Source organism: Leucoraja erinacea, chromosome 11 (genome assembly GCF_028641065.1).
Source record: "Leucoraja erinacea ecotype New England chromosome 11, Leri_hhj_1, whole genome shotgun sequence".
Taxonomy (NCBI): Eukaryota; Metazoa; Chordata; class Chondrichthyes; order Rajiformes; family Rajidae; genus Leucoraja; species Leucoraja erinaceus.
The window spans coordinates 30205416-30232731 of record NC_073387.1 but is presented as its reverse complement, the minus strand read 5'-3'; positions in this window follow the sequence as shown (position 1 = coordinate 30232731).

Here is a 27316-nt window from a genome sequence, read left to right as displayed (position 1 = left end):
TAACCCTGTGTGTTAAATAACACAGTGAAGACAAATTACTGACAAAGTACAGGCACCACAACATGGTGAACTGTTGTGAAGCCAATGAGAGGAACATTTCTATAAAAACAAAAATTATAGCACTTGAGAACAAGAACAATGCAAGGCCATTCAGCTCATCAGATCACCCACTCACCAAAGTATTTTTCATTTTTTTTCCTACCCTACATCCATATCCTTTACTCCATGTTGAATTTGGAGTCAATCCAAGTTCTTCTGAATGCTTCAACTGTGCTCAATGTGCGAGGTAGCCATTTATTCTGTGTCAATAAATCAAAGTGTACAGGAGTTACCCTTTTAGCAAAGTTTATCTTGTGGTTTCTACAGTTTATAATCTTGTGCCCTGCTCTTCCTCCTTGGTTTTTGCACAAAAAATTCTCTTCACATCCACTTAATCTTCTCTTATGTTAAATAATCGGGTCATGTTCCACTCTTTAATCTCTTTAAGAAATGTTAATGCCCTAATCTTCCATCAATATAGAGCCATAACTATGGAATAAACATGGACCCATTAAACTGAAATGATTATTGTCCAACATTTTCAATAATGTTTGTAATTCTCTTTCGAACATTTTGATTAAATTAACAATTGTTCTGTTCTGTTCACTGTTCTCTTCAAATATCTTTAAGGTTCTCTCCTAAACCATTTTATTGTGAGTACATGTCTGAAATTCCTCTTTACCAACATGGTCAAGTGTACAATGGTATGTTTGCCACAACTTCAATGCCTCCACGAAAGGTCACAGGCATTGAAAAACCTGACAGCATTGTTACAATTTCAAAGATCTTTAGTTTGATTTCTCTATTTTATGATGCTCAAAAGATGTCCAACCAATTCATTTTGTATAATATCCCCATTTGGATCAGACAGATACATTTTTTCCCTGCATAATTTTGCAAGTGGCATATATCAATTTATTTTGAGCTAGGATGTTAACGATGTATGTGAACAAGGCCTAATAATAGGTGTTGGTGTCATTGACCTGATAATGCCCATTGTGGGCTGAAGGTCATGTTCAGGGCCTCCAATTCTCCTTGAAAAGTAAATCACAGTTCTAAGGACAGCAACAATGATGTTGTGTTTGCAAATAACATGCACTAAATAAACTGGCATGTGCTACCACATTTATTCCGCTGACAACACAACCATTTGACAACACACTCAGTTTCTCTCGGTCCCTATCCCCTTATTTTCTCCACTCATAACTCTTCTTCCCAATTCAAATCCTATTATGATCTCTAATTTTTCCTTATTTGGCAGCAATGCTTTCACCACATCTTTCCCATCACTGACAGTTGCATACTCCTTAAGGGCCTGTCCCACGAGCATGCGACTCCATGCGGCAAGTGCGACCTAACGTAGTCGCTTGAGCCGTACGGCCTCGCGGGGCCGGTCCCACTTCGATCGCCGGAGCCACATGGAGTTGTGCGGAGCTGGTCCCGACATCGCGCGGGGATCAGAAAAACTGACCGTGTTCAAAAATTCCGCGCAGCAATGGCCTGCCGGACCGCAGCTGCCTCGACGCCGTACGCATTGCCTCGACGAGCATACGCAGCGTTTCAACGCTGGACGCAGCATCTTGACGCCGTACGTCATGCGCGAACTTCCCGCGGACTTCGCTCGAACTTCATGTCACTCACTCGACAACAGCGCGGCCCACGCTTCCGGTTTGGTCACGTTCGCCGCATGCAGGCGCATGCTGGTGGGACCAGCCCTGTACGGGGATCACTCGACCTCCGCGCGGCCCCCGCTTCTGGTTTGGTCGCGCTTGCCGCATGCAGGTCGCATGCTCGTGGGACAGGCCCTTTACATTTCCTCTATCACTGAATATCATTCAACCTCTTTCCAACAAACTAATAAAATAAAATACCAGAAAATGTAAACTCCAACCCAAATGTATAAATCCACTTATTGTTTAAAGTTTAAACATTTATATTTATCAGAGCTCCTTTAGCATCTATTGGTATAACCTCTTCCCCACCATGACAACCAGTCTTCATTCTCTGTTTATGCCCTCCACTCTGTAATTATCTCCACAGATGTTCTCCACAATCACTTGATTTTATGTCCAGTCACTCAAATCTTACCCCAGACCTCCTGCAATCTTCTCTACCATCTCTGATCTTTTAACCAGCATAACCATTCCCTTAATTTTCCCTCAGACTAATTTGATTTTCTCCATCCCTACATACATCCAGGCAGCAGGTCCTTGATTAAATCCCACCCTTTCCCAGTCTACTGCTCTTTGTGGTAGAGCTAATAGGACTTGATACTTCAATCCCTGTAGTAAATCGGCACTCTTGCTATTTGCAGTGGGATTGGAGTGGTGAAAGGTAGGGTAGGTATGTCATCGGGGTCATCAGGTGGACATCCTCCTTAGTTGATGTTTCATCGATAAGCCCACAACATCTCCAGAGGGCTCAATGGTGATATCTGGCATCCCAGTTACACTCCCCTCAATTACATACCCGCCTGTCTTCATCTTGCAGCCTAATTGTTATCTCTCCTTTTGATCCAAAGCCAATTTTTCTGCAGAATTTGATAATGACTTGATGCTTGTTGAAGGGAGCGACCCCACCCCCATTTTCTTTAATAGTCTGGTCATAGATGTAGCAACAAATCCCCTGCATCCCACTTCGACAGGGAAACTCTTGGTCTTCCAGCCATTCTGGACAGCTTCAGTTGCTAGTTCAGAATACTTGGTCTTTTTCCTCTCATAAGCTTCTTCAACATCATCTTCCCATGGAACTGTCAATTCCACAACGTATGCCAACTTGGCTGTTGTGGACCACAGGACCATGTTTGGCCGGAGTGTTGTAGCCACAATGTCTGGGGGAAACACAAGCTTTTTTTCCAAGTCCACTTCCATTTTCCAATCCCGAGCAGGCTGCAGAATGCTTGTTATCTGCTCTGGAGGTTTGCATGCTGGTACAAATGTTGTGAAGTGGACATTTTCTGCCGATGTTTGTGGGGAAGCATTTGTGATCTTACGCCTCTGTTCCAGGATTGATGCCAGCTGTCTGAGACCTTGGTTATGCCGCCAAGTGTAACGCCCTTGGGCGAGGCTCGTAGTGCATCCTGTCAAAATGTGCCTTAGTGATGCAGGTGCTTGGCAAAGGGAGCAAGTGGGTTCTTCTCCGAACCACTGCTTCAGGTTCTGGGGTGATGCTAGAACATCATAAGTGGCTCTGATGACAAAACTTAGGCGAGATCCTTCCATTTACCAGATGTCACGCTAGCTGAGTTTCCTCTTTTCCAGGCTCTCCTAGTTAGTCCATTGGCCCTGCTTGGCCAATTAGACGGCCTTGGCATGTTGCTCTGCCTCCTCCCGTCTTCTCACCTCCTCCACAACGAGCAGTCTTTTCAGCACTGATGTTGCCTTGTGCCATTGAGGAGCTTTTGGGACGATCCCGAGCCTGAGCCCGGCTCTCCCATGTTGGACTTGGCCAACCACATCCCGGAAATGAAGAGCAGACTTAGCACTCTGAATGGCTTCAGATGGGGTCCACTTCCTCCCCGTTGCCACACGGGGGGCCGCTGTTTGAATAACAGTATCTTCAGATTCAGAGGGTCATGACCATCCTTGCTTTAGTGCATTTGAACTCTTCCACAAGTCCTGCAATGGGTAATTCCAATTTGTCACTCGCGTACAGTCCGACAGCACTTAAGCATCGTGGAAGTCCAAGCCACTGTTTCACATGTGCGCTGATCATTCAATCCAGCTTTTCTACTTTGTTGATGGGGATTTTAATACATAGTTAAAGGCCACGTGATTTTTGGTAGCATGCCAAATTGGAAGCACCACAGCTTGAGGTTTCCTGGTAGCAAGGTCTTGTTGATGCGAGCTATGTACGTGATGGTATCCTTTTTGAGTTGTTCAAACTGCTCGGTGTCCTTGAGCTTTGCATCATACCATCGGCCCAAGCTGAAGTGAAGACTGGCATTTCTGAAACAGTTGGAACAGGTTATCCGTCGATATGAAATCTTTGATCCTTGACTTGACCTTTGACAATGGAGATGCTTCTGCACTTGCTGAGTTTAATCTTCATCCTTGCCCATGTGATGTTTTGATGAAGTTTTTCCAGACATCTCTTGGTGCAAGGGACAGTTGTTGTTAGTGTTGTTATATCGTCCATATAGGCTCGTATAGATGGCAATCGTTGACCACACTGTCGCCGTTTTCCTCCCACAACCCATTTTGATGCTCTGATAATGAACTCCATTGACATAGTGAAGGTCAATGGGGAGATAGTGCACCCCGCCATAATCTATTCCCCACCAATTATCCCACCACCTATTTGCACCTCCCTCCTCCCATCCACTCACTCTGTTATCTCCATCTTCTGCCATGGTAGATTTCAAAGTAAGAGCTTTTGTGCACGATTGTGTAAGCAGGCCAGTTCTGTAACTCATGACATTAGACTGTGGCACTTTTGTTTACCTTACACCAAACTACCAACGAGAGACACCCTGCAACGTTGCCTCTTCATGGAAAAAAACTTCATTTACTAGGGAAAACTTTTCACCTACTTTTTTCCTTAATTAAAAAAAAAAAATGTGTGGGAATATAAGATGGCTTGGCAATAAAAGACAAGGGGGCTTTGTTTTTTATTAAACATTGGAGCAGGAGGTGCTGGTAGAGGAGATTTTAATGAACTGGAAACAGAATGCTAGATCAATAACGCTATGTCACTGCCCCAACAGTTGTAAAGGTACCAATTCTTCTTGAAAAGTAAATCAAAGTTGTAAGGACAGCAATAATGATGTTTATGTTTGCAAATAACATGCTTTAAATAAACTGGCAACAAAATGCAGAATACTGTCAAATCATTGTTTGAAACTAACAGAGGAAAACGTTGAATTATTTTGTATGGAAGCCAACAAGGGTGGGGAAGGTCCATAGATTGGTTTGCCATGCTCTACTGAAGCAAATGATTCTGGCACATGTTAGATGCTCCATCACAATGAAATATTGCAGCCCACAAGGTATTTTAAATCACTTATTTGTTCCCTTTTATGCGTACCAATATGTAATGCACATCTATATCTATATAACTTAAAGTCTCATCATGGCCACTTCCTGTCTGCGCTGTATATTGATTTTAGAAAAAACACTACCTCATATATCTATGATTTTTGGCCATCTTACTCACAGTCCTCCTCTGCTGAGGCAGGTCCGAGGATCTTTCCAATCGAGTGTTTAAAAAATCTTGAGATCAGCTGATTGGTCCTCTCGCCTGTCAATCACCATGATAAAGGTAACGCCCCTTCCGGGGGTGGGGGTGCAGTACTATAAAACACCGGATGCCTGGATGTGAGTCAGTCACTCTGGAAGATCATGAGGGAGAGGCCACAACTGACATTCTAAGCTGTGAATCAACTGAACTGTGAGTCTGCAATGTACATTCAATGAATGATCTGTTAGCCCTTAATGACAATGCAATGAGTTGTTTGGCAATTTGGTGGTCTGCACTCTGCCTGAAATGCTGTGAAATTGAACGTAGTGGCCTGCACTCTACCTGATGTTGAACGTGGTGGCCTGCACTCTGCTTGAAATGCTGTGAAATTGAATGTGGTGGCCTGCACTCTGCTTGAAATGCTGTGAAATTGAATGTGGTGGTCTGCACTCTGCTTGAAATGCTGTGAAATTGAATGTGGTGTCCTGCACTCTGCTTGAAATGCTATGAAGATTGAATGTGGAGGCCTGCACTCTGCTTGAAATGGAATTTCAAGGGATAGGCATGTGAACTGCCAGCCCACCAGCCCTGAGTGACTGATCTGCCAGCCCACCAGCCCTGAGTAACTGAGCGGCCAGCCGACCAGCCCTGAGTGACTGAGTTGCCAGCCCACCAGCCCTGATTGACTGAGGTGCCAGCCTACCAGGCCTGGGTGACTGAGCTGCCAGCCCAATAATCCATTCGGCCCATCATAGAGCAAAATAGGGCACATTTCAGGTCGAGACCCTTCTTCAGACTGAGTCAGGGTAAAGAGGAACAAGAGATATAGACAGTACTAAGGACAAATGAATGAAAGATATGCCTATATCTCCCGTTTCCCTTTCCCTTGACTGTAGGTCTGCAGGGGGGCACGGCCTTCGAATGAGAGGGGATCATAGAGCGAAATCTCGAACAAGAGATATAGACAGTACTAAGGACAAATGAATGAAAGATATGCCTATATCTCCCGTTTCCCTTTCCCTTGACAGTAGGTCTGCAGAAGGGTCTTGACCCGAAATGTCACCTATTCCGCTCTATGATCGTTGCTTTTGTCCGTCTGTCCGCACATTCACTCGCTCTTGGTGCTGCCGCTTCTCCCCTCAGTCTCCGCCAAACAAAAACACACATACACATACACACACACACACACAGCATGTTCGGCAGACCGAGACCAGGAGCAGGGTGAAGGATGACATCAAACGGGTCATGGCAGCTATCGAAAAAGTACGCAAATGGTAAGGGGGAAATTAAAAACAAACACCCGAAGGAAATAGATGGGACTTTCTGGAACTCTAGTATGGGTGTTGTGGACCGAAGGGACTGGTGTCCAGAGGGTCAGTATGGACATTGTGGACCGAATGGATTCTTGGGCTGGCAGCTCAGTCACTCAGTCACTTACTTAGGCCTGGTGGGCTGGCAGCTCAGTCACTTAAGCCTGGTGGGCTGGCAGCTCAGTCACTCAGGTCTGGTGGGCTGGCAGCTCAGAAACAGCCAAATATTCTGCCCAAAACAGGTGAGAGACTGTGAGAGAGAGAAGGCGGAGAGGTGAATCAATTTTAGACATTTTTCATTTTTTTCTGCAGATCACAGCAATGAAGGAGGAAAGTCTATCCTAGCCTGGATCTCACAGGGAGCCAATGAAGGGAGGGAGAAAAATACAGGGGTGAGGTTTAATATATGCAGGGGAATACTTACTGATGGGCCGAAGGGACTCCTTCTGGGCTACTTTAGGCCTGATGGGCCGAAGGGGCTCTGAGAAAAAAAAACCCCGAGTGAAATCACAGTGAAAGGCACTTTTTCTGAAATTTTCCAGGCCTGGCACAGGCCTCTTGAGCAAAAATGCTCCTCTTGGGCTAATACGGACATTTTGGGCAAAAAGGGTTGGTTTCTAGGCTAATACAGGCCTTGTGGGCCGAAATTAGTGGTTTCAGGCAGGCCAAACAACATTTCATTTCATTTCCATTTCAAATCAAGCACAGGGCAGGCCAAACAGCTCATTGCATTTTCATTTCATTTCCATTTCCATTGCAGTTTCAAGCATAGGACAGGCCGAACAGCTCATTGCATTTTCATTTCATTTCCATTGCAGTTTCAAGCACAGGGTAGGCCAAGCCAAACAGCTCATTGCATTTTCATTTCACTTTCATTGCCATTGCAGTTTCAAGCACAGTGGAGGCCAAGCCAAACAGTTCATTGCATTTTCATTTCATTTCCATTGCATTGCAGTTTCAAGCACAGGGCAGGCCAAGCCAAACAGCTCATTGCATTTTCATTTCACTTTCATTGCCATTGCCGTTTCAAGCACAGTGGAGGCCAAGCCAAACAGCTCATAGCATTTTCATTTCAATTCCATTGCCATTGCAGTTTCAAGCACATGGCAGGCCAAGCCAAACAGCTCAGGCCAAATTGCATTTTCGTTTCACTTCCATTGCCATTGCAGTTTCAAGCACAGGGCAGGCCAAGCCAAACAGTTCATTGCATTTTCATTTCATTTCCATTGCCATTGCAGTTTCAAGCACAGGGCAGGCCAAACAACTCATTTCATTTTCATTAAGGGCTAACAAATCATTTATTTGCAAGTACATTGCAGACTCACAGTTCAGTTGATTCACAGCTTAGAATGAGAGTCGTGGCCTCTCCCTCGCAATCTTGTAGTGACTGAGTCATGTCCAGACATCCGGGGTTTTATTGTTCCTCCCTCTGGAAGGGGCATTACTTTCATCCCAGTAATTGACAGGCAAGATGTTCTCAAGGTTTTTTAAACACTCATAACTTTTTTTATTTTTCATCGATGGGAGAAATCCTCGGGGCCTGCTCAGCGGAGGAGGACTGTGAGTAAGATGGCCAAAAAGCATAGCGATATATGGTAGCGTTTTTTCTAAAATCAACATATGGCGCAGACAGGAAGTGGTCAAGATGAGTCTTTTAATTATATAGATGTTCAAAGTTAATAAGGAGGACTAGGCAGGTATATCAAAAGGATCACCTGCAGCTGAGAAACAAAAAGATGATTTGTGCATGAAGAAGCCATGACCAAAGCAAAGATACTAGAGCGGAGACGGAAGCCGGATACGGAAATGATGCTGAAGATCACCCATGACCCTACTCTGGCTTTTTCATCGAGTGGACTATCTTGCTCCGCTATAGGATCTTTGGTTTCCAGTCTCCATGAGTGAGAGTGTAGAGGAAAGTGGCGCTGTAAGGGCAGTCCACGTCTTTCACCAGCTCATTGGAACTTTTCCCAATTCCATAATGACTGTCTGAGAACTTGGCCCTCATCAGACCTGGCGTCTCTCCTCCGTAAACGGAGTTCACCTCCTGGACGTTCAACTCGTAGACCACCTGCTTCTTCCTGAAGTGGATATCAAACAGCTGTAAACCGCTGGCGGGACTGTAGGGGAATGCGAACTCCCAGTCAAAGTAGCGAACATGGTTGTTTACAACGTGGTATCTTGGTCCATGTGGCTCGCACTGGAGGGGCCATAGGTTTGAAACTTCTGGCGAGATCTCAGCGAGGCATAGTTGGGATCCGAATCCATTCTTTGGATCTCTCTCGCTCTCTCACTCCCTTTCTCTCACCCTCTCACCTTGGCATTCCCTGAATCATTTGGCATTTTGCAGGGACAGCTGCATCTGCGGTTCCTTCCTGTTGGGGGGGGGGGGACCCTGGCCCGTGGCGGCTCCTGGTCCGTTCCCTCTGCGGGTGCCACCTGGCCCGCTGAGTTCCTCCAGCACTGTGTTTTTTGTTTGGCTCTGGAGTTGAAGGTGGACATGGAGGGGGGGGGGGGGCTCAGCGGGACGGGCGGCAGCTCTGGGAAGTGGGTGGTGTTTCAGGTCGAGACCCTTCTGCAGACAATCACAAGTACTCTCACCAATGAGAGTTCAGTTCAGTCTGAAGAAGGGTCTTCTCTCCAGAGTCGCTGCCTGTCCCACTGAGTTACTCCAGCTTTATGTCTAGCTTCAATTTCAAGAGTTAAATAAAAAACACAGAGTGCTGGAGGAACTCAGCAGGCTAGGCGGCATCTGTGGAGGGAATGGATTAGGAGTTGTTTCGGGCCAGGATTCTTCTTCAATAGGAAAGAACTACAGATCAAAGATACTAGAGCGGATACTAGTATCATTGCTGCAGATTAGGCATGATATTCTTCCGATTTAAATCGGAATTCCGATTTTAGTGTTTTCCTATTTGTCAATTTTTCGTGCCCAATTATTTGGCGGCCAATCAACCGCTGTCTCTAAGGGGGTTGCGTCCAATCACCGACCCACTTCCCTTAAAATTCCCCTCCAATCAACAAATCGGTCTCCTCCGTCCAATCAGCCACTGTCTCCAAGGGCATTGTGTCCAATCGCATAATGCGATCGGCGATCAATCAGACACAGTTTCTGAGGGGCCTTTTGATCAATCACCGACCTGCTTTCCTCACCGAAGCAGACGATGGCTGCAGCCAACAGAGAGAGAGAGAGAGAGAGAGAGATGCAAGAAAGCAGCTATGACATATAATACATAATAATCTATATTATAAATACACAATAAACAAGTTATGCATTCTTGTACTCTTACATGGGTATGACCACACATAAAAAAATGCCCCCACCCCCCCCCATCCTTTGCAACCTCAGCCTCATGGACCTTAGAGTACCCCTAGTTCTTAAACCCCATTTCCATCACTGCTTTCCATATTGTTGTATATGCTACCCTGAATGCTTTTTGACATCCTATTTATTATCCACCAGCTTTCTTTACAGATAAGAGGCAATGGTTACAGATATGAAATATGACTGTGATTTGGGCTAATCTTTCCGCTAAGGGCTAAGCCTAAAATCAATGAACATTGTACATTCGTCAAGTGGAAATAGTTTCTCCTTTTTTGTTGAACTAATTATTGACCAAATTAAATTAACACCATTTACTGACAAATCCATCTCTAATTACTCTTGTACAGATTTGCTGGCAAGGGTAATTCAGTTGGTAGTTAAAATTCAACTACATTTCTGTGACCCCGGAGTGGCATTGTTTCAAGTTGGGAAGGATCTGAGATTGCCTTCTCTGAAGGATATTGGTATTGGTTTATTATTGTCATATATACCAAGATACAGTGTAAACCTTTTGTTTGCATGCTATCCTTTAAAATTAGATAATACTATACGTGAATACAATCAAGCCAGACACAAGTACAACAGGTAGAGCAAAGAGCAAAATACCAGAGATTTCCAAATGGAATAGGAATCTGAAAATATAAAGCATTGGATGACAGCAGGTCCTCTTTTGGGACCAGTATGTATAGTTGCCATGCTTGGGTGCCATCTTGCTTGATATTACGAAACCAGGTGAAATCTTGCCAGTTATGATTTTAGTTTACTTTATTTTTTTAAATTCCAAATGCATTTAATCAACTGAAATTACATTTTCAACCTACAACAAGGTGATTTGAACTTGTGACTTCAATGGTTCAATTGTACTTTATTGTCACATGTACCTAAGTATAATGAAATTATTTTTTTGCATTCAAATCATAAAAGTTCTTCCTGTACATAAACGCAATCTATCAATATATAACTAAAACTCTGATCTTGTGCTCTTCCAGTTTGCGCAGTTTTTCTATTTGCGCAGAAACGGTATGCGATAGTGCTACGATTTTTCATCAGCTCACTCACCATGCTCCTGTGCTGCGAGTGCAACAAGTTTTGTTACGATCGGTAGTATCTTGTAACAGTTAGTGAGGTGTACAAATTGTACAAAAACGCGCATGCGCAGATCGATCTCCTCGTCTGCCAGTCACGCCGTGCAGATTGATCTCCTCTCCTGTCACTCCCCGGGATGATCAGCCCCTTCCTGTGCCATCGCGTCTTTACTGGAGCTGAGAGATGCTGCAGGTGGCCCCCGGAGGTCTCCAACCGGACACAATTTTCAGAGGGACTGGAAGAGGCTCGGGCCAGAGTCGGAGATGTCGCCAAACGGAAAGCGAAGAGTCTGATCCCGGCAGAGAGTGACCAGCGCCCGCTGTGAGTCCCAATCACACCACTATCGCAACGCCCCACAGCTCCAGCCCCTTTCCCTCTGGTCCCCCTCACTGGCTCCTACCCCCCTCCCCCGTGATATCCCCCTCTCCCTCATGGCTCTTCCCTGTCTCCGAGCTCATAAACCAAACCACCCCCCCTCCCCCCCGCCGTAGCTGTTGGTGCTTCTGGGCCTAGCCGAGTCGAGGATCCGCGCCGATGGCTGATGCTCCTCTGGGGCACGCAAGAAGGGAGGAGCGGCAACCTCGAAATACTGGGGAGGGAGAGTGGGGAAGGAGAGGGGATAGAGGGAGAGGAGGGGAGTAGGGAAGGGAGAGGAGTTATGGAGGGAAGGATTGACTGAGGGTAGGGGAAAGGAGAGGTGAGGGAGGGATCGGGGGAGGGTGGGTGGAGAGGGAAAAGAGGCAGGAGGTGAGGAGGGGAGGGGGGGAGGAAGGGGAGTAGAGGGAGAGGTGGGAGGGGGTAGTAGAGGAGGGTGGCAGTGGCGGGGGGTAAAGAGTGGGGAATAGAGGGAGAGGAGGGCAGTGGGGAGGTAAGGATGGGTAGTGGGAGGGATAGGGGGAGGTGGGGATAGAGGGATAGAGGGATAGGAGGGGGTAGGGAGGGGAGAGGAGTTATGAAGGAAGGAAGGGAGTGACTGAGGGTAGGAGAAAGGAGGGGAGAGGTGAGGAAGGGATTGGAGGAGGGGAGGTGGAGAGGGGGAAGAAGAGGGAGGGTGAAGGGGAGAGGAGAGAGTGCTAGGGATGAGGGGAAATGAGCTGCACCTGCTATGGATGAGTGGTGGAATATTGCATTGGGGGACAAAGCCTCCTGTGACAGGGATCCCAATGGGTCCCACTTAGTCTGGTCATACTTAAACACAAGAGTGTATGAATAGTAGATTACATTGAGGCAGTACACAAGTCGGCAACATCTTTCATCCTTCAAGTTCAAAAGTTCTTAGAAATGCAGAGTGGACTTAAAGGCCTGTTTTGCTGGTGGCGGCATTGTGACGGAGTTGCAGAGGTTGGCCCGGTCAGGCGATGCTATCAATGTCCTCCATCATTGCTCTGCTGCCCTAGTCTGTGTCCATTTAGTCTGTGTCTTGGAGGATAAAACCACAATCATTGCATCCATCTACCACGATCAATTAACTACTGTATCTATGGTTCAGTTGATAGGTCAAGGCATTCCAAAGACCAAGCATAATTCATTACTTGTTCTTTTCCATTTAAAGTAGTACGTAGGGAGCAGATGCCAAAGTAGGATAACATAGAAATAGTGTGAACTAATGATCGATGGTCAACGTGGACTCAGTGGGCCAAAGGAACTATTCCAAGCTGTATCTTTCAATCAATTCAATTAATTAAAGGACAGAGCCAGATATGTTGCATCATCTACATGGAGCAGTAAAATAAGGATCCGCATGGTACACTTGTAGTGTACACGGTGTCAGGAAAATATTTGAGAGAATTCCTGCATTTGATTTTCTGGAGCTCGACATATAAAAGTTCAAAGCAGAAAATACTGTTCATAAAAGGTAGTTGATGCAAGGAATGCCTGAATGGCTTAGAAGAAGTTACATATGCTGAAAATCTGTAAACAGCAAGTCATACACAAGAGACATCTGTAACTCCTGTCAATTCCATGTGCTAACATCATCCAGTAAAAGAACGCATTGGAAGGAACTGCAGATGCTGGTTTAAAGGGGAGATAGACACAAAAGAGCTGGAGTAACTCAGGCAGCATTTCTGGAAAAAAGGAATGGGTGAAGTTTCAAGTCTTCAGACCCTTCTTCAGCAAAACATCTATCTATCTATACACATAACTAAAACTATGATCTTGTGCTCTTCTGGTTTGCGTGGTTTTTCTATTTGCACAAAAACGGTATGCGTTAGCGCTACGATTTATCGCCACCTTACTCATCATTCTCTTGTGCTGCAAGTGCAACAAGGTTTGTTCCAATCGATAGTATATTTTAAAAGTTATTAAGGCTTAAAAATCTTTACAACGCATGTGCAGATTGGGTCTCCTGTCAGTCATCGCCACGGAGATTGGTCTCCTCTCCTGTCAGTCAATGCCACGGCCGGGACGACATTGCCCTGTCCTGTACCGCAGCCTCTCCCGCCTCACACACAAACTCCTCTCTCCCCTCCTCACAGTAACTTTTCCACAGTCTCCCCTACCACCGTCAGCGGCCGCGGAGGCCCTGGTCCCATCTCTCTCTCCCTCACTCACCCCTCTCCCCCGCCCGCTGCGGCAATGGCGGTCCCGTCTACCCGTCCCCCTGGGTGAATGGCTGTGACCGTCCGTCTCCTCCGCCACCGCCGCTGCAGTAACTCACCCTCACGGCCCTCTCAGAGATCTTCTCCACCAGCTTGTCGAAACTCATTGTGCCCACCGTGATGAACACCAACTCCATCCATCCCCCCCAGCAGCCCGGCCCGGCGGCGGCAGCGAGCAGATAGGCGGCAGAGCAGGGCGGGGACGGGCTGAGCGGCAGCAGCGGACTGGCGGGCATAGGCCAAGTGGCAGTAGCGGTTGGTCGGGCAGGATGGGGACGGGCTGAGCGGTGGCTGAGCCGGAATGGGCAAAGGGAGGGAGGGAGAGTCGGGTTGCAGGGTGGCCGAGCAGTTTGCGCCGAGTTTGAGAAACTCACACACGCGCACGCACACGTGCATGCACACCCACACACAAAATGTAAAAATGGTCCAATTGTCAAGTCAACGGGATCTAAACCACAGCTAACAATGAATGACCTGAGGATGAAGGAACTGCAGGTGCTGCTTTTTATGGAGGGAGGGAGTGACTGAGGGTAGGGGAAAGGGGCAGGGGGGGGGAGGGAGGGAGGGAGGGATGAGGGAGGGATTGGAGGAAGGGAGGAGGGAGGGATTGGAGAAAGGGAGGAGGAGGGGAAAGATCCTGGGGAGGTGAGGAAGGAGAGTGGGGGGATAGGGAGGGAGAGGAGGGGGTAGAGAGGGAGAGAGGAGAGAGTGGAGAAGGTGAGGAGGGAGAATGGGGGAGGAGGAGGAATAGAGGGAGAGGAGGGGGAGATATGGAATGGGGAATAGAGGGAGAGGAGGGCAGTGGGGAGGCCAGGAGGGATATTGGGGGGTATAGGGGGAGGTGAGGAGTGGGAAATAGATGGATAGGAGGGGGTATGGAGGGGAATGGAGTTATGGAGGGACGGAGGGAGTGACTGAGGGTAGGGAAAAGGAGAGGTGAGGGAAGGATTGGGGAGGGGAGGAGGAGAGGGGAAAGAGGTAGGTGAATAGGAGGGGGAGGATGAGTGCTGGGGATGAGAGGAAATGAGCCGTGCCTGCGCAGGTGGGGGCTATGCGTGAGTGGTGGAACATTGCGTTGGGGGAGCAGACCCAACAAGTCTGCAATTAGTCTAGTAGTTGATAAATACAGTGTAAAATTAAGAAGCTGATACAAAAGTGCTGAAAGATTTTTGTGGTTTCCTTTGTGTAGACAGCAATGTAGCAAAGTAGCCATTTGCACATGGGTTAAATAAAAACTGATATACTAAGGATGAAAAGCAATATCTGAAAATCAAAAACGGCAGATGCTAGAAATCTGAAAAAAAAAACAGATCGATATTCGGGCAAAAAGATAATTAAAGGGTGAAGGCAAAAATGGTCAGAATGAAACCATGGATGAGTGTAAAAAAAGGTTTCTGACAATAGAAATAGGTCAGATACAATGAAATATTGGACGATTAAAGTCCCCTTTACTGATGCAATGAAAAGTGGCACAAATATATTTCAACACAGCTCCATTGGAGATTGTAGAAAGTTATGTTTGGAAAATATAATCGGAGACCAGGTGTAAGTTATTGGGGCAAATCCTCCAAAATTATGGTAGAACTCAGATAAGGACATGGATATTTTAAAAGGACAGATTTGCTGGCTGCAACGGAAAAAAAACCCCAATCCACAGAAAGAAGCAGTTTCAAGTTTCAAACCTGTCTGGCCTGTGGACTTGGGCATCACACAACTGTGCGAATGATGTGGACAGGAAAGGCTGAGATGGAGATAACGAGATTATCTTGGATACACAAAGGAAGGAACCAAGCCTCAGCAGACGGTGGTAAACAGGCTAGCACAAGCACAATCACCATCTTGGATGACCCATCCATCGAGACAATAGGAGCCAATCCAGGCGATGGGATAACGATCAGGCTGAGGGATCATGACATCAGCAAACCCCTTATCATCGGAAGACTATTGTTCATGCCAGATCGAAACTGGGAATCATCAAAAGAACCCTTTTATCCAGAGGACCACCTGGGGTTTCAAAGGAAGCTCAAGTATAAAAACAGGAGTCAAGCCAGAACTCTCTCTCTTTCTGCTCTGCTGGACAGCTTGTGGGCCTGTATCGAACTAGCTGTGAGTATCCCGTTGACCTGGTGATATTCCAGAAATAGGATAGAGGTTGAGAAGATAAAGGGAAAGGGGGGTAAAATTGTGTAAAGTAAGTTTTACGACGTGCCCGATAGTTTTCCGTCCATAGTCGTAGTTTAAAGCATAAGTTTAGCCACGTATTATGTAGTGTTGGTGAGATTCTATTTCTCATTGTTTAATAAAGCCTGTAAATTTTAGACTTGCTTTGAGTCCATCTTGGTTTCTGTTTTCTCTCATCAGCACACTCTGGTCAATTCAACCTTTTTATCATATCCCACCATAATTCCGAGGTCTAGAACCTAGGGGAATCCCTTTTGTTGTATTCTCTCTCTTGGAAACCGCTCGAGTGGAGTGATGGCTGTTTGACCCTCCGACAAGGGAGAGAATAACTCGGGCAGTTGGGCCCGAAATGGAGTAAAGGGAAACATAAAACCCCTACACCAGGACAAATGATTCCATTTACATTCTAAAAGAACGTAAGCTTTGCAAGTTGGCCGCATCCTTAGATCATGTGATATGAGGTAAATTTGTGTGTGGATTAAATAATGAGCCTATCAATTCAAAGTTAACTAAACACTAGTTCTAACATTATAATAAGCATGCAAATGGCTACATCTATATGAATGGTCTCTTTATATGTGAAGTATTTTTTGACCAGTGTAATCCAGATATATGGACCAATGGCCGAGAGCAATTGAATCTAGGTCACGTAGGCATGAGCAGCATGAAAAGTGGGTCCAGTGTGGTTTCCTACAATCGCACTGGGAATCATTACTCACATATTTGCCATTTCAAATCAGTAAGATGTTTGAACTGCAGGAAGTGAGGTCACAGCATCTGTGTGCACGGTCAAACTGAGTCGAGCAAGCCAAAGTAATGGAAGTCAATATTGATTCCCAATGAGAGGGAAATATTACAGTAAAAAACTTCAGGAGGGAGACTTCAATAATATGTGGAAAATCAAGTGCAAGGTGTGTCAATAGTGCAAGGAAGAAAAACAGCAATTTAAATATTAAAATGAAGCTGAAACTATACAATAAATTAAAGTCAAGCTTAATAATCAAAATAATCAGCTGACCTGACAGACGTACAACTAGAAGTTTAGAAATATACAGGAAACACAATAAAGAAGTGATAACATTAGACAGACCAGACTGTAAACAATATTCCAGATGTGTTTTCACCATGGCTGTATTAAATTGGAGGAAGATGCCTCTGGTACACATGTTAATATTGACCAAATTAAAGACACCATAAGATGGAGGATCCCTGCATTTGTCAGAATTGCTTAACCTTTGTCAGTGGAAATTTACAGGCTGTGTATGGCGCCGATCAGTCTGGGCATCAGATTGATATGTAAGGCTGAAGGATCCAGGTGTTCGCCTCATTTCCCCTTCATTGATAAAATGTATATAATCCCTGCAAACAAACTTAAATGCATAGAATTGATTGGTTCTCTGCAAGAGCCTTGTATATATTGTAAATAATGTTGCGAGACAGTTACCCTGTTAAGTGTTGATTGGTTGAAATGTTAAACCCTGTCTGATTTGTTGAATCACAGGGTAAATGTTGCATATTCAAGGTGATGTTAGTCCCTTCCAGAAGCTTCCCTGCAACAAGGTTCTGTAATTGGCCTGAATACCTGTCAGTAATGTATTATTGTAATTTGTTATACTTGATTGGATTGTAAATGTACCACCACACTGTAGTTCGGCCCCTCAAGATTTAGGGACCTATAAAAGGCCGCCCCCACGAAGTCCGTGGTCGATCTTCTGGAAGAGCGCTTAGGACTGCGTGACCTTTTGGAGTGTTTCTGCTTGCACGAGGCTAAAGGGCATGGCCAAGCAGATACAAGGATCGAACCTGCAGTGGTTTAGGTATTGTATAGGGAGATTTGTTGTGCTTTCTAAAAATAAAGTTTAGTTGTTCCAGTGCTTGAATCAGTGGTTTATTGACTGACCTAGACTGGGGGGAAGATAAGAATGAGCTTATTTACATACAGATCCTCTTCCAGTAGAGGTCAGCATACTATTTGATTTCCTAATTGCTTGCTGCACCTGTAAGTTCACTCTCAGTCATGTAAGTAGAAAGCCATCCAGGTCCCATAGACATCAACACCCTTCAATCTGTCATCATTTAAAAAACACTTGGCTTTCCTGTTTTTTTGTACCGAAGTGGATGATCTCACTTATTAATGCACAATATTCCATCAGCCATGTCCTCACCTGTGCAAATTCTGTTTGAAACCCTCATTCAAATGATTGATAGAGATTGGAACCGCTGGCCCTGACAGTATGACTCATGATAACCCATTGATCACAGCCAAAATAGATAAATGCACTGTTTATTCATACATTTTCTGCCCATTAATGTTCAAAAACAGCATCACCGCATCCACTGGTTTGTATACTGACCTCACTTACTCTGTATTTAAGAAGGAACTGCAGATGCTGGAGAATCGAAGGTTACACAAAAAAGCTGGAGAAACTCAGCGGGTGCAGCAGCATCTATGGAGCGAAGGAAAGAGGCAACGTTTCGGGCTGAAGAAGGGTTTCGGCCCGAAACGTTTCCTTCGCTCCATAGATGCTGCTGCACCCGCTGAGTTTCTCCAGCTTTTTTGTGTAACCTTCACTTACTCTGTATATTGCTAAATACCAGCTCAAAAAATTCCAACAGATTTATTAAGCATGATTAAATTTTCACAAAACCAGGCTGACTCCCCCCCCCCCCCCCCAATCCTATTATTGTTATTTGCAAAACACCCTGTTACCTTTTTTCCCAGATTCAGATTAGTTTATTGCCTTATACACCAGGGTGCAATGCAATCTCTTGTGCACATAAAGTTCACAGTCTACATACATTAAAGACAAATACAATAAATAGAATAGTATAAGCCCTGTCCCACGGTACGAGTTCATTCCAAGAGCTCTCCCAAGTTTGCCCTGATTCGAACTCAGAGATTTACTGTAATGGCCACTCGTCGGTACTCGTGGCTCTCGTGGACATTTTTCAACATGTTGAAAAATCTTCACGAGTCTTCCCATACTTACCTGCCGATAGCGAGTCTGCCCGAGTACCTGCCATTTGTATTACGAGCCGGTAAGAGACGTCCCCGAGCTCCGACGTACCCGCTACGTTCATTCTCTGTGCTTACCATGAGTTTGATTTTTTTTAAACTCGGGAAAGCTCTTGGAATGAACTCGTACCCTGGGACAGGGCTATAAGTATAAAAGCACAGAATTATACAAAAATTGTGGTGCAATCTGAAGTAGTACAAAAACACATTAAAGTACAGTAATGGAAAAAATGAATAAAGCAGATGCTACAGCATATCTGTAGAAGTTGAGAGGATTCTTGTGGACATTGCGAGGTTGTTCATTCCCACGCTTCCTTTGGTCAACAACAGCTCTTTAATCTTGCTGATATTACGAGCTTAGTTGTTGTTCTGACACCATGACACAAGATTCTCGATCTCTTTCCTGCACTTTGTCTCATTGGTGCTGATCCAGCCAACAACTTGGTATCATTGGTGAACTTAAAGGTTGCACTTGAACACACAGTCATGGGTGTATGAGGAATAGAACTAGTGACTGAGCACACGGCTGTGGAGAACACGGTTAAGATGGTGAAATTGTATGATTAATTCCACTGAGGATTGCTACTCACGAATATTAAAAGCCAGTTGCAGAGGCTTCAAGGTCAAGGTCCAGACATTTAGTGAGGAGCTTAGTCAGTATTATGGTGTTGAAGTCTGAGCTGGTCAATGAATAAGATCCTGACATAGGTGTTCTTATTATCAATGTGATCCAGAGTAGAATGTAGTGCAAGGGAGATAGCATCCTCTGTATACCTATTTGGCAATTTGCAAGAGGTCTAGATTGTCAAGAAAACTTGCATAGGTGTGGGCTGTTTCAAATCTTTCAATGGATTTTATTTTGACCAATGTTAGAGCTACCAGGTGGTATTCATTGAGGACAGGTCACTTCTCTGGGGCACTGGAATGATGGAAATGTCCATATAGCAGATGGGGCAGTAAACTGTTAAAGTGAGAGATTGTTGGTGGGCACACAGCTTCACGACCAGAGATTCCCTTTTCGTTCCGGGGCGAGGGAGCGAGACAGAGGATACATGGGTGGGGGATGCATCTACAACAGCAGGGAGGAAAGCATTGTTATTAAAGAAAGAGGACATCTTGGATGTCCTAGAATAGAATGTCTCATCTTGGGAGCAGTTGTGATGGAAATGGAGACATTGAGAGTTGGGTGTGGCATCTTTACAAGAGGCTGGATGGGAGGAGGTGTATTCCAGATAACTGTGGGAGTCATTGAGTTTCTGGTAGATGTCAGTCAAGACTGAGAGATCAAGAAAGGGGTGGGAGGTATCGGAGATAGTCCAAGTGAATTTGAGGGCAGGGTGGAAGTTAGTGGTAAAGTTAATAAAAATCAATAAATTCTGCACGGGTTGAAGGAGTCAGCCCCGGGACAGTCATTGAAGTGTCAGAGAAAGACTTGAGGGATGGTGCAAGTGTACATTTGGAACAAGGGCCATTTGATGTAACCAACAAAAACGCAAGCATGCAAAATACATAAATATCAATACGTTAACCTGGTAGAGATTAGTCGCAAGTGATATATTCCAGCAGTTTTGACATTTTAGATCTCAGACAAAATGGTCAATATTTCTATTTGGTTCTTACCCCTTCCCATTACAGGAAGGATGTGAAGATGTTTCCCAGAATAATACCTGGATTATAGGGCATTGGTTGTAAAGAGAGGTCGGACACACTTGGATTGTTTTCTCTGGAATGTCAAAGGTTGAGGGGAAACCTGATAGAAGTAAATACAATTATGAGAGGCCTGGATAGGATAAACATTCATAACATGTTTCCCAGGATGGAAATATCAACACATACTGTAGCTCTAAGGTAAGAGGGGAAAAGTTTAAAGAAGGTTAACAGAGCAAGTCTTTTACGCAGTGGATGTCTGGAATGCACAGCCAGCAGTGGTGGTGAAAAAAACAGGCAGATAAGATAGTAGTGTTCAAGAGGCCTCTAGATAGTCTCATAGATATGCAGGAAGTGGAGGGATATGGATCATGAGCTAATCTTGTAGGAAAATAAAAACGTAGAAAGTAGGTGTAGGAGTAGGCAATTTGACCCTTCGAGCCAGTACCACAGCTCAATATGATCTTGGCTGATCATCCAGAATCATACCCTGTTCCTGCTATTTCCCCATATCCCTTGATTCCGTTAGCCCTAAGAGCTATATGTAATTCTCTCTTGAATACATCAAATGAATTGGCCTCCACTGCCTTCTGTGACAGAGAATTCGACAGATTCACAACTCTGGGTGAAAAGGATTTTCCTCATCTCAGTCCTAAATGGCCTGACTCTTATTCTTAAACTGGGTGACCCCTGGTTCTGGACTCCCCCAACATCGGGGACAATTTTCCTGCACTAAGCCTGTCCAATCCCTTAAGAATTTTATATGTTTCTAAAAGATACCCTCTCATCCTTCTAAATTCAATGTGTAGGAACTATTTTAGAATGGAAAGAACTTAAGAACTTCTTAACAAATTGTATGCACTGGCGAGCTCAACACCAGTACCACCATAAACATTGCAGAATGTGCAGAAGTCTCTGGCTCAGTTATATTTATGAAATTGGTCGATATGTTAGATCAGCTTACATTACTTGTTTAAAAACATAGGAGAAACAGTGCAGTATGTGTAATATTTGTTGTGAACCATAATTATGCTTGAATACTATTACCCCTTTGAAGACCAGATAGAAGGTTCCAGAAGATAGACACAAAAAGCTGGAGTAACTCAGCGGGTCAGCCAGCATCTCAGAAGAAAAGGAATAGATTAAATTTAGGGTTGAAACCCCGATCCAAAGGCAGGATGCAAGGAGTCCTTGAATAAACCAAACATACCTTATCAAGTTCCTTCCGTCTCACTCGTGTAAAGTTTGTAGAGGACTTCATTGGAGGTTCTTTAGAATTCACTAAAAACCTAATGTTTAAAACTCTGGTGGGAACTTTGTGGAACGCTCTGGGTTTAACAACACTTTCAGTAAATTCAACCTCCCATGGATGGAATAATGCCTTAGATGTAATATATCCACCTTCATCTGAGAAAAGCTGCCAATGGAAGATGTAGACTTGCGGTCGGTCCGCAATAACCAACCTGATCTCCCGGTGGCTCAGCACTTCAACTCCCCCTCCCATTCCGAATCCGACCTTTCTGTCCTGGACCTCCTCCATGGCCAGAGTGAGGACCACCGGAAATTGGGGGAGCAGCACCTCATATTTTGCTTGGGCAGTTTATACCCCAGCGGCATGAACATTGACTTCTCCAATTTCAGGTAGCCCTCACTGTCTCCTCCCCTTCTCAGCTCTCCCTCAGCCCTCTGGCTCCTCCTCTTCCTTTTTTCTTCCCGCCCAACACCCCCACCCTCACCCTGCATCAGTCTGAAGAAGGGTTTTGGCTCGAAACGTTGCCTATTTCCTTCGCTCCATAGATGCTGCCGCACCCGCTGAGTTTCTCCAGCACTTTTGTCTACCTTCGATATTCCAGCATCTGCAGTTCCTTCTTAAACATGAAGATTTACCTTTAAACAGGAATAGCCAGATGTGGCCCTTGTGGCTAAGGGGATCAGGGGAGTGGGAGAGAAGGCACGGGATACTGAGTTGGATTCAGCCATGATCTAAATGCAATTCGAAGGGCCGAATGGCCTACTCCTGCACTAATTTCTACTATGTAGACTAGTGGAATAGCCACAGGCTTTGAAGTGAGATCACATGATGCTATTTATTTCAGCACTAAATATTTGAAAACATACTTACAATGGAGTGGAGGGCAATGGCCAGCCTGACTCAACACTGTGACCTGGCGCTGCTCAGAGTGGGATGTGTTTTGAAGTCTTATTCAATCTCCACATGTGATGCACATCAAATGTTATCATTCTTGTATAATCTCTCCGGGCACCCTAGAGTGAAGAGTGTTTATGTGTCACCAGGAACAGATAATTGAAATTCCTACATGGCGCAACTTTACAGGCACATTAATGCAACAACACAACATATAAGAATGCAATAATTTATACCAGGTAACCATAATGGTGCAAAGTTAAGCTACATTTGGAATATTGTGTAGTTTTGGTCACCCCATTATAGTAAAGATGTGAAGACTTTGGAGTGGGTGCAGGAGAGGTTTACCTGAATGCTGCCTGGATTAGCAGGTATCGGCCATAAGAAGCTTTTGAACAAACTTGGATTGTTCTCTCTGTACAATTGGAGGGTGAGGGAAGAAATGATAGAAGTATATAATATTTATAAAAGCATAGATAGGGTACGCAGTCAGAACCCTTTCCTTGGGTGGAAATGTCAAGGACTGGAAAGCAGCTTAAAGATGAGAGTGGCAAAGTTTAAAGGAGATGTGCGGGGCAGGTTTTTTTGCACAGAAAGTGATGGGTGCCTGAAACGTGCGGCCAGGAGTGGCGGTGGAAGCAAATACAATTGTGGCGGATGTAAATGGATGGAGGATGTAAATCATGTGCAGGCAGAGGAGATTATTTTAACTTGGCATCATGTTTAAGTGCAGACATTGTGGGATAAGGGGCCTGTCCATGCGCTGTACTATTCAACGTTCTAAGTGTGTTGTGCAACCTATATAAAGTCCCTAATAGTTTGCTCCTGTGGTATGATGATGGTTAGGGGTGTGCTGTGTGGTTCTAGAGCCTAATGATTGATGAGAAAAAGAAATGTATTCAGACACCTATACCTTTTTGCTGAGGTTTGCAAGGGGGAGAGAGCATGGCCAAGGTGATGTAGGTCTCATCAACCTCTTCAGGCAAGTTCCAAACCACCTTGCACCCACTGGAATCTCCTACCCAGCCAGTTGGACAAACAACCCCCTATCTCCTCTTCCCACCTTCCCACCATAAGCTGAACTTCACCCTTACTCATCCCCAGCTGCAGATTTCTCCCTGCCTCCGACTCTGCTCATTTGTGGAAACTGATCACTGTACAAACCCCACCCACCCCCAGTTCCTGGATGTCTTCCAACACCAATGTCAGCATGTTCAATCACCTACCTATCAATGATTTCTTGTTCCCCCCCTTGCCCCACCCAATCCCACTGTTCCTCCAGACTTTTATGGTAGATCCAACCCAGTTGAATGATCCTGAACAAAATTTTGCTTCATTTATGCCAAAGATTTTCGGAAGACGTCTTGTAATTCTCCTATGGATTCTGTCAAAATGTGCATTATTCTAAAGAGGAAGAAATTTACTTTACTCAAAATCAAATGTTCGTAAAGATGCGTTTCATCAATTGTCAGCACCTTGATTATTTTGAATCTAAAGACCAAAAATTCATGGACCATTATCCTCAAAACTCTACAGCCATGATTCCCAAATTATAAGAATGTTTGGAAAAAATATCCCAGGTGTGAAATATCCTGACCAATACAATTTTACTTTGGCGTCACGTGAGTGACTACGTGAAGAAGGCCCGTCCAAGCGGACATGCATCATATCGTCAGACGCATAGCGACTGCGACCGCGGTAGGAGGTGCAGAGCCCTCCAAGCGGTGAGTGAAAGAAAAACCTGAAGGTAAGTACTTTTACTTTCACTTTCAGGCTGCTTTTCTTCCGTGGAGACTGCGTGCAGAGAACACAGGCAAGTCTTATTATGGAGAAAAGTGGGAGAAGTAAGGGAAAGCCTGCCGCAGTAAGAATTCAAGCGGACCGAATGTCTGAGAGTAGCTGGCGCCCGACAAAAAAGTCGGCGGTAGAAAAACCAGCAACTTCTAAAACGGGAGAAAAAAGCTCCGTTGAAACACCCACAGGGGGTAAGGCCAAAAAGAAAACAAACAGGCCAGTGGACTCGGATGAGTCGGAACTGGAGGTTATGTCAGACCGAGTTTCACAATTGGAATTCCTCATGGGGAAAATGATATACAAAGTCAAACTCCGAAAGGAGTAAAAAAAAAAAGCGGGCCTACAGGAGAGCCAGCGTATGGAACACCCAGGAGAGGTCCTGGGAAACCTTGGCCTACAAGTGAGCCAGCACCTGAAATGCCTGATGATGATGAATATGTATGTTGGCCTAGCAGAGAGCCAGCAACAGAAATTTCTGAAAGACAATACAGACGTTGGTCTTCAGGAGAGCCAGAATATGATGCAGCATCCAAAAAAGGGTTGACTAATCGTAGGCCTATCAGAGAGCCAGCATGAAATACTTGAAGAGGAAATGCCAGGTGAACCCCATTATGAGGAGGAATATCCAGAAGATTCTGACAGTGAATCATATGAAGACCAGAGCCCAATACAACTCAAAGTACCAGGTCTGGCCCAAAAACTCTTTAGTCCCAGACACAAGGGACGACCTCTGTCAGAGGACATAGCAGAAAGTATAAATTACCTGCTTTCCCATCATTTGGAAGAACCAACGATGGATGAGATTGTGAACAAATACGAAATCCCCCAGAATTGTGCACTGCTAACAGTCCCAGCACTAAATAGTGAAATATGGGGTTATTTGGGCACCGCAGTACGCGCACAAGAAATGAGGTTACAGCAGGTACTAAGATTAATGGGGTCAAGCATTACGGCGTTTGCCAGAGACCTGGAAGAAGGAAATGTGACAACGTCACAACAGGATGTTATGGGGATGATGTGTAATGCACGCTTTGAAATAAACTGTATTCGTAAAAGTGCGGTAAGACCTAACATACATCCTAAGTTTGCAGGGCTCTGTAAACCATCGAATATACAATTGCTGAACTTACTCTTTGGAGAAGATCTTGCCAAAAAGCTGAAAGTCTTAAATGCAGAAGCAAAAACCATGGGTATGATAAAAACACCGATGTTTGGCAGAACAGTTCGAAGGCAATATCCATACCGAAGGGTGGCTGGAGCTGGTGAAGGAACAAGTCGCTCGGACCCGTATACGCGCCATTGGCGCACAACCCTAGGACATGGAGGACATGGCATTCCCACAAGGGGCAAGGTACAAAAGGTGACACCAACAAATCCTGAGGTAGGTGGTTCTGGTTCTAAAAGAAACATATCAGATGTTTCATATTCACAAACTGGGGGAAGGTTACAATTCTTCCTAAAAGAATGGCGTAAAATAACATCTGATGCTTATATACTGTGCAGTATAATGGGGTTTCGAATTGAATTCTACCAACATGAAAATCCCCCTACTCAACATATTCCGAGACAAATACATTATTTTTCTAAAGAAGAGAATAGAATCATTCAAGTAGAACTTGACAAATTGAGTAAAAAAGGGGTGATTGAGAAAACAATCTATCAAAACCACCAATTTATATCTAGTATTTTTTCTAGACCAAAAAAGGATGGTGGCTGGTAGAATCATTTTAGATTTAACAAGTCTTAACCCTTTTGTACAGTATAAACATTTAAAAATGGAGACATTTACCAATGCTTTGCATCTAATTTCAACAGAATGCTGTATGGCAAGCATAGATCTCCAAGATGCATATTACTCTGTGGCCGTGCATGTGAATGATCGTAGATATTTGAAATTTATCTGGATGAATCGATTGTGGCAATTCAAAGCATTGCCTAATGCCTTAACCTCAGCCCCTAGATTGTTTACAAAATTGCTAAAACCAATTTTAGCATTGTTAAGAGCCCAGGGCCATTTGGTAATGGCTTATTTGGATGACATTTTAATTGTGGGAGACAATGAAGCCACAACAAAAGCATCAGTTTTAGAAGTCAAACTAACATTTCAAAATCTGGGCTTTCTTATCCATCCAGATAAATCGAGACTGTCACCTAATAAAACAATTGATTACTTGGGGTTCACTATTAATTCAGAGCACATGACAGTGACCTTACCCAAAGACAAAAAGCTGCAGCTAATTGAAGGTTGTAACAAACAAATTTCAGATCAACAACCATCAATTAGGCAAGTGGCAAGCCTCCCTGGCAAACTAATTGCTTCTTTTCCAGCTGTTCAGTTTGGTCCACTGCATTGCCGACAACTGCAGCGAGCAAAGGTCCAAGCATTAAAAAGACATTCCGGGCATTTTGATAGACCCATGCAACTACCAAAAGCAGCAATTGATGATATACAATGGTTGATTAAGAATGTTCATTATTCTTACAGAAAAATTCTGGTTGAATCACCAGCTATCATTCTACAAACCGATGCAAGCGCACTAGGTTGGGGAGCTGCTGATACCATCTCGAGCTGTGGAGGTAGATGGAATGCGGAGGAAGAGCCTTTGCTCGAGGCACATGGCATTAACTATCTTGAATTATTAAGTACATTTCATGGGCTTAAAGCTCTTTGCGCTAAGGTGCAAAATTTGCATGTGCAGGTTCAGATTGACAACACTACGGCAGTAGCATATGTCAATCATATGGGTGGAATCAAGTCAGAAGCATGTGACAGATTGGCAAACATGATCTGGCACTGGTGCATTACGAGAAACATTTGGCTTTCTGCAATTTACCTCCCAGGTAAATTCAATATAATTGCAGACAGTAGGTCACGAAAATTTAATGACAATACAGAATGGATGTTAAATCGTGACATTTTCCATAACATAGTTCAAAAATTTGGAAAACCAGAAATTGACTTGTTTGCATCCAGACTGAACCAGCAGTTACCTC